The sequence below is a fragment of the Vicugna pacos genome, chromosome 13 (genome assembly GCF_048564905.1).
Source record: "Vicugna pacos chromosome 13, VicPac4, whole genome shotgun sequence".
NCBI classification, from domain to species: Eukaryota; Metazoa; Chordata; class Mammalia; order Artiodactyla; family Camelidae; genus Vicugna; species Vicugna pacos.
In genome coordinates, this window is record NC_132999.1 from 2,380,501 (window position 1) to 2,388,827 (window position 8,327).

The 8,327-nt window shown below is 42.5% G+C and overlaps 1 long non-coding RNA gene across 1 annotated transcript; it reads right to left on the minus strand.

Moving 5' to 3' along the window:
• Nucleotides 1–1,636: 1,636 nt before the first annotated feature.
• On the minus strand, nucleotides 1,637–5,991 carry LOC140700859 (uncharacterized). The gene is made up of 3 exons (XR_012079573.1): nucleotides 5,926–5,991; nucleotides 4,954–5,113; nucleotides 1,637–1,762 (listed from the first exon to the last, which is right to left on the minus strand). It is a non-coding gene; the product is annotated as an uncharacterized lncRNA (long non-coding RNA).
• Between the last annotated feature and the right edge of the window lie 2,336 nt (nucleotides 5,992–8,327).

Below are 8,327 nucleotides of genomic sequence, written 5' to 3' on the forward strand. Positions count from 1 at the left end.
AAGGCCGTCCTGTGTGCTTCTCCTCCTCTTTCCTCTCTTCACCTCTGTGTCTCTGTGGGTCTGTCTCCTTGTCACACACACATACACTTACCTGGGGGGGCCAACCATGCACCAAGGCCCATGCACTAACCCCCCTCTCACCAGCTCAGGGTCTTGACTTCATGTCACCCTGTCTACTGGTTTCCTCTGACAGTGTGTGCTGATCACAGGACCTGAACTTTTCTGTCATTCTGAGTGGCCAAATCCATTTATTCCACTTGGAATAACTGATTCCTGTTTTGTGCCTCCCAACCCCTATCTGTCCCAACTTCTTGTCCCCAGCCAATTCTGAACAGGAGTGCTTTTGGTCTGAGCCCTGCTACCTACAGTTGGGCCTCCCTAACTATAGCTACCTAAGCTTCTGCTCATTGCCTCATATTTCATGCATTCATTCACTTTATTCATTTATTCACTGATAGAGTCAGTATTTACTGCATGCTTACTCTATTGCTGAGAAAACAATGATGGACAAAATATTGGTCTTTGCTCGGGAAGCATAGGATGTAATGAAACACCACTCCCCTGTGAATGCCTTCATCTGTTGTCTGCTGCTGGAATCTTCCTTGAGAGTCTACCCTGGTTTCTGCTGACTCTGCCTGTTCTCTGGGTCCTGGCCCCATCCTGCTTCCCCTTGGCACCATCCCACTGCTGCCGCCTTGGTCCTATACTTGAGCCCTGAGAGTCTGCCTTGGAAGCCTGTGCTCCTGAGGTCAGCAGTCAGCTTCCGTGGCCGCCCACCGACCCACTGGGAGCATCAGGACATCCCATGTAACTGACAAGTTCCCTACAAGCATGCACGTGCGCACGTGTGCATGCATACACACACACACGTGCACGTTCATAATGCTTGCTCTGTTGTATTCCACCGGAAATGAGGATTTTAGTTATGTCAGTTACCTCTTTGATTCTAAGACTTCTCGTTTGTTACATGCCCCTAAACATTTCTACTCACATTAACTAGGTACCTGGGGACTCTGATAGGATTTCCTGGAATGTATGGTGACAAGTACCCAAAGGGCCAAGCTCAGCTCCCTGTTTCTATATCTGAATATGAATCATGGGTGATAATGACACAATTTTCTTCTTTTTTCCCTAATTCTGTATTATCACATTGAATGTATCAGGGTAACATATTCATTGCTGCAGCCTTCTGGGTTGAAATTCTGTGCTCGTGCAGCATCAGGTAAGGAGAGGTGGGCCCCATCCTCATTTTGAAACTCAATGCACCTGAAACAAAGAATCTCTGATTCTGCTTACCATCTGCTAGAGGAAGAGAGGGCCTCCCACTGCTCCCTTTGCCACACTTCAATTGAAGGGTGCACTCCCAGCAGGCGGTCAAGAGCATGGACCACAGCCCAGGTGTGGCTTTCACCCTCAGATGCCCCAGATGAAGCTGTGTGGGAGTTCTTTGACTTTCCACATTAGGGAGTAGAGTAGAAGTTTAATTTCTGAGTAGGAGGACGGGTAAAGAAGAGTCAATGTTCTGTAAACCACAGAATAAAAGACAAAGACAAAAAGACAGAGAATAAGGATATGTTTTATTTAATAATATTCTCAGTAGTTTCAGTCATTTTTCTGTAATTTTTATGATGAATGCAAGCGATACTTTTCTGCATATCCGTAGTGTTGAGAAAACAGGCTGGGGAAATAATTTTTTAGTCAAATAGGAAGCTGCACATGATTCTAATACCTCGGAGGAGATTTCCTTCTGCTTTCCATTGTTCTGTAAACGAAAAGTAAATTATGCTTTGTTAAGAAACTTTCCATTGAATAGGTTTATAGCAAATGTTTCATTCACTTCAACAAATAAATGTACAATATTTTTTGAAAATTGAGACTCAGGCTTTGTAAAATTTAACTACTCCATCGAATTAGTCTCTCCGGTTCTTATTCTGCAATAGAAAATTATACTTCTTAACTTTCAGTTAAGTAGCACTTAAATAAAATGTCTAATTCACTTCCAAGCCTCTGTGAAGCATCAGACCTGAGATGCACAAAGGTAGTTAATGTTAGGATGCTAAAGGGTTTTTAATGATCAGGCTCCATTTGAATGAGAGGCACCACCTTAATGAGCAGCGGCTTGGCTGAGTGGATAGGATGCTGCTTTAGAAATCAGGCTTCTGGAAGCCTCCTCACAGGCCTTCTAACACATCACTTTGTGGCTCTTTGCTGACTCCTTAACCTCTCTGGGCATTTGCTTTTTCTTCTACAAAATGGAAATAATAAATGCTGATGACCACAAAGCTCTCAAGAATCCTTAAACAAGAGGATCTTTCTAAACAGAAGTGAGATAAGAAATCCTGGTGGGCCTGCCTAAAACCTACAAGGGACATTCAGCAGATTTGATTTGTGAGACCACTAATCCAAGTCAGAATTATTCTAGATTATGGGTTACTTTCTTTTTTCCATGTTTGTGATATTCTTACCTTGACTGATATTTTGGAACGGCCATGGGGGAAGAAAGAAAGAAGGAAGAACTGAATATATCGAAACAGTTAGGTTTGCTTCTAAATGTAGGATTGCATCTTAATCAAAATAGTACGTACAGTTCATGCACTGCCCAACATGATGTGCTACGAGAGGTCCAGAATCTTCACAAAACCCCAAGTCTGACCTTATGCTTAGAAAAAAAAATGTAGTTGCTACTTCATGTCTGTTTTGGCGCTGTTTTGGCACTGTTTTGGCACAGAGCAAGCACCCCTCTGTACCCTGCATTCTTACACAGCAACACACCAAAAACGGAGTAGGGATGTATTATCTTAAAAGCTGTGTACCCTGAAAACTACAGTCATGGTTGGGCAACCATGGCCAGTCAGCCAGTTGGGGGTGGGGTGGGGAGTCGGCACTGATTTCCTCACAAGTGGGGACGGGAGCTGTGGGAGCTGCTTTCTGGAAAGCCACATGCCTTCTAGTGGTATGGCCACGTCAAGCAAGGAGTTGGTTATGGTGGCTTGGGGAGATGGAAGAGATAGTTGGCAGTCATGGGGAATCTGGAGTGTTGCTTCTTGGAAGAACAGGAAGTAGGGAAGGAGGGGTTAGCATTGGTCAAAACTTTCAGTGGGCCCAGCTGGGCTTTGGTGTCAGAACTTGAGCTTCTTGCAGAATAGATTTTTGACGTTTTATGAGTCTAGGCCCACCCAAATCCTTGTTTCTTCACTAGCCAGTGTGATTTGGGAAAAGATTTATCACCCATCAGATTCTCAGTTTCTGCTTCTGTAAAATGAGTTGAATAATACTTTGCTGGATGATTCTTAGGAGATGAGAAAACAATGTTGGAAAAGGGTTGAGTCTAGTCCCCGACATTTATCAGTGTTGGAAGGCAAACTGTGGCTTCAGCCCAGGAAGATTGATGACCAGCCACCGAATATGCAGTCACTTACGTGTATGGTCAGAATGGATCCCGAGAACTGAGGCAGGTGGCAGTAATACATAGGTTTGAGCCTGGAGGTGGGTTCAAGACCCCAGCAGTAGTGAGTGTCACAGAGCCTGGGGAACAGACTGAGACCGACTGTGTGAGCTTTGTTGTGTATATGTGGTCAGGTTTCCATTCATCTCAAGAATGGGTTCCTGTCTTAGTCACCCTTGTATCTCCTGTACCTGCCACAGGGCCTAGCCCAATATGTAAATAATTATTTAACAAACCAAATAGAACAAAAATATGATATCTTAAGCGGGATTGCATATCTTCTGAGAAAGGTAGAGCCAGAACTCTCGCCTTCCTTATTTCAGTCTTAAAAAGGAACTTAGTTTAACCATTCAGTCCTGCTCTCTGACACAAAGCTCCAGCTTTGACTCGATATATTACAAGACTCTCAGATTAAGAAATGATCCCCAGAGTAGCATGGGAATATATGAGGGCATCAGGTAGGATCCCACAGGCTGTGTCTGCCTAGGTCCAGCAGACTATTAGCTTGTAGACAATAATGGATAATCCATCGTCTAGTGTTCAGCTGCTTCTCCCTAGAAATGTCATATCTTTTATACTTCTCTATAACTGGTAGGACTAAGTTTATACCCAAAATTATTCATGTAGTTATATGTTATTTTTCAGTATCTTTTATGTGCTCTTTCATACATATGGTGCACTTGATTCATTGGGCTGGTTTTATCGTAGGGGTAACAGGAGATATCAGAAGTATGTGTCCAGAACCTAGTTTGCAAGGAGGTCAGGACATTGTTTCGTTGGGCTCAGATAGAATACATTTGCATCTCATATGTTTCTAGGGGACTCAGCTCAAACGTATCAAGTTGTTCAAGGAGAATTTTATTCCCTGGTTGAAGCCAAATCAAAAGACATCATCAGGTGTTGAATGGCTTCTGGATCAAGGTGGAAATCTCTTGTGAATTCCTAGCCATGAGGGGGCACATTCACTCAGGGTTTGTCCCAGGGTCACCCAAAATTTGACTCAGATTTCTCTAACATAACGTGGCGTTCAATGAAATTAGATTGCTTTTAAACAAAATTCCCAAATGGACAATTTTGCCTGGAGTGTAAATGCAATGGGGAAATTTCTTAATTAAAATGATTTTTGGTCTTAGATAACATGTCTAAAGAAAGCTCACAAGCCAGATATGGGTCTTCAATATAGCAAGTGAAAAGACTGACCATCCTTGGTGCCTGTCTGTTTTCATTTTTCCTTTGAAATGATGGAGGTCTTGGGCATTGGAGTACCTGCCCAACTGGAGAATTATCTGGAGCATATTGCAGTTTGAGTGGCTAGGCAATATTGCCCTAATTTCATAGACAGGCCCAGGGTAGTGTCAGTCTATGTGTTCATGATTGCTTTGTAATCACCAGTTTCAACACATTTCAGAGACTTTGTGTTGCCAGACGTTTTTTGACTCTAGGTTTCAGAACCAGAGCACCTGCAGAAACCCAGTGCTTTGGAGTGAAGAGCTGACACGACATCTTACCTCCAATGCTTGACTTAGAAGACACTCAGGTATGCTTGGGGAACAGTCCATCAGCGTCCTCCACTGTGGTTTTTGCATTGCCTTCTGTCATTGCTGCTGCTTAAGAAGCTCGGTATTGACAACTGTCCTCAGTCCTGGGTCTGATGTTACTCTTGGTTACCTAATAAAGACTCAAACTGTAACAGCCTCAATTCAGTAACCATTCATGAGTCACTTAATAGGTATTATGAATAAATCTATAAGATACAATGCAGAGGACCATCTTCAGTTCGCCAGGAAATACACACAAGTACGAAATATAGTTCATGTTTCAGAAAAGCCTAGCATTCTAAGGAAAGGAACAGACATATTTGAGAAAGCATTTCAATTACAATATTCAACCTTAAATCAGAAGAACAAATCATGTGTTATTGGAAACCAGAGAAGGGAGAGGAAGAGAGGGTTACCTGGAGGAGTTGGAGCTTGGTCTGGGCATTGATGAGGACAGAGAGCTTGGATGGGGTGTAAGGGGTAAAGTATTGTACGTAGCTGATCTCCACAGGCCCTGCTGTTGGGAACTGGCCTTTTCTCTACGGAAGAACTCTAGGATCCTAGAAACCTCCCAAGGGAGATGGAATCACCTATGTGAGACTTTCCATTGAGACTAGTCATTTGCAGACTTGCTGTCAGTGTGGTTCAGAGAATCCAAATGGAAGCAGCCTTCACAGTTCACCGGGCTTTTCATGGACAGAACCAGAAGCCTCACTCCCCATCTTAGCTGTGCTCCATCCTCCCCAGCAGTATGGGCCATTGCCCCCATCACTCCCCTTCCGGAGGACCTCAGCGTCACATTAACCAGTTGTTAAACTGTTGATTCTAAAATTGTGATATTTCCTTTGGGATATTGGGGTTTCCAGAGGAACATCTTTCTCTCAGGCTATTTGGTGATACATACATGAACCCAAAGGGGCTCAGGTATTTCCTGTAGCGTACCAGCGGTGGCCTATTTGGTCAGCCAGACTGAGCAGCAGAGGTCCTTGACAGCTGGTCCACTACCAGGAGCATCACGTCAGGACCGCAGGGCAGAGAATCTAGGTGGTGCCATGGCGATGCTACATTGATTTGAGTGTTCCACACCAACAAAGTTTTGACTGTCCTAAAGAACTGTGAGTTAGTTCAAAAGAATAAGTAAGTCGAATGTGATGGCACACACTCAAACCAGGTATTTGTGCCATTTATATTCATAGATTGCTTTCTGGGTTTTATTACAAAGCTAACCCTGAACTTTTTTTTTTTCCTATGTGATTTACACATTTTCCCATATTGCTTTGTATTTTAAGTGTGTATATGTGTGTAATTGGTCTTTGTGTGTGTGTGTGTGTGTGTGCGTGTGCGCACACTGCTTTCTTCGCTAACCTATAAACTCCTTGAAGGTAAAAATTGCATCTTCTGAAATCACTCACAGTGCCTACTAGATGGATTTAGGCTCTAGTAAGAGCATAAATGTGGCCTACTTTAATTCACAGAGAATTTGTGTCTGATTCCTCACTTTACTACATCTAGCATTCAAACTCTAGTTTATCTCCTTCAAAAGCTTTCTGTTTCTTCCCTGTGTTTCATTTCATGCTCTGTGTATATATGTATAACCAGCCAACTTCATCTCACTTCTTTTTATTTCCTTGTGTGGGAGCCATTTTAATAGTATTTGTTTCAAGTGAAGGTCTGTTATTCAAAGTAAACACAGAACTTGGCCAGGGAAAACCATTTGAATAATACTCAGGTGGCAATAAAACCCTGAAAATGTAAATATAAAATACAATATCCATGGTTGGTAATGTTATTCCCATACTTTACGAAGTGCTTCTGGGATAGAATATAGCTAATCGTAGAAGAATCATTGTCTATACTCCATAGAAACTTCTTTCATCTGAGGAACTTGAAGAATTTTTACTGAAGATAATGATAATATTTATTCATAATAACCATTCTTTTCTCGACAATTTTTAATGTCAAAACAGAGATGGGTTGAATATGCAATTAAGTTTGTGTCTGAGGACTCCACATTTTTTTTTAATCCTAAAATATAGGTAAGGTGTGTGGGAAGGCGCGACCTCCTTTTGGGTTAATATGGAAATTCAGCCTCGCTCTGTTTCTGTGAGCGAGCTACTCAGGACAGCCAGAGGAAAGAGCTGTGTTTCTCCCCTTGGCAGTCCTAGCGGAGAAGCCAGGAAGCTGTTTTCCCTCCCGGGGAAGCTATTTTGAGTGCCAGAGCACTGTGAAACCACTAGACCATGGAGGGTAATGACTGTGGACTTACGGTCCAGGAGGGGAACGGGCACGAGAATCCTAGGGAAGGGATTACTCATCTTGTTAAAGATGACAAACAGATTGCGTGGAGAGTGCGTATTGAGTGACTGTCTCTCACAGGAAGAGCACTGAAGTTAGAGTCCAAAGGCTGGAATCTGGAGCCCGTGCTTGAGCTGTGCCATGTTCTAGCCATGTGACTGAGGGGGTGATAATGATCACAAATATAATAAAAGTTGTGCTTTATGAAGTGGTTTCTGTTTACCAAGCACTTTGCATCTGCCGTTCTAATCCTCACTACGCCACCAAGTGGTAGGTATTATCTCCTCTGTGTTACAGATGGGCAATTAGTCTCAGAGAGGTTCCGTAAGTTTCTAAAGGTACATTGGCAAAGCTGGAATTTAAAATAAGGTCTATTCAAGGCCAAAGTCCAGGCTCTATCAGACCATGATGCCAATAAGGCATGTCCAAGTCACCGTGCTTTAAACACTTACTATAAACCAGTCAACCTAAGTGCTTAACGTATATTATTTCATTTAATCTATAGAAAAATACAAAAATGCCATGGTATTATTTTACAGATTGGTAAGCTGAGAATGAGAGGAAAAGTGCCTTACTCAAATTCATAAATCTAGTACATGGCAGAGATAAACTAATTTAAAAATATCGTCCAATTACGTTGCTTTTTGTAAGTTACAGTTCCTTTCGTTAACCTATGGTGTCCCATTTGACATTGATATCTCTCCTGGAGTGGTAGTCAGGGCTGGAATTTTTCCTTCCATTTTAAAGATAAGGAAAAGGGCTCCCAAGGACATTCCTCTGGGTTTCTCCTGACTGCTAGCTTCTCTCCCATGTCCCCTGGTTATTCCTCTCAATATCGAAGCCTTGTCTCCAACCCTCTTCTCTGTTCTAACTTGGTCTACTATATTTTCCCAAGGAAATTCTTCTAGTCCCATTTTACTGCCTGCATTGATGACTCCACACTGATGACTTATTAAATCTACTTTTATGACTTTTAACTTGATGACTTTCAGATCTCTACATTGATGACTCCGTCTAAGTTTGAGACGTCTGCTCAGCGTCTCCACTTG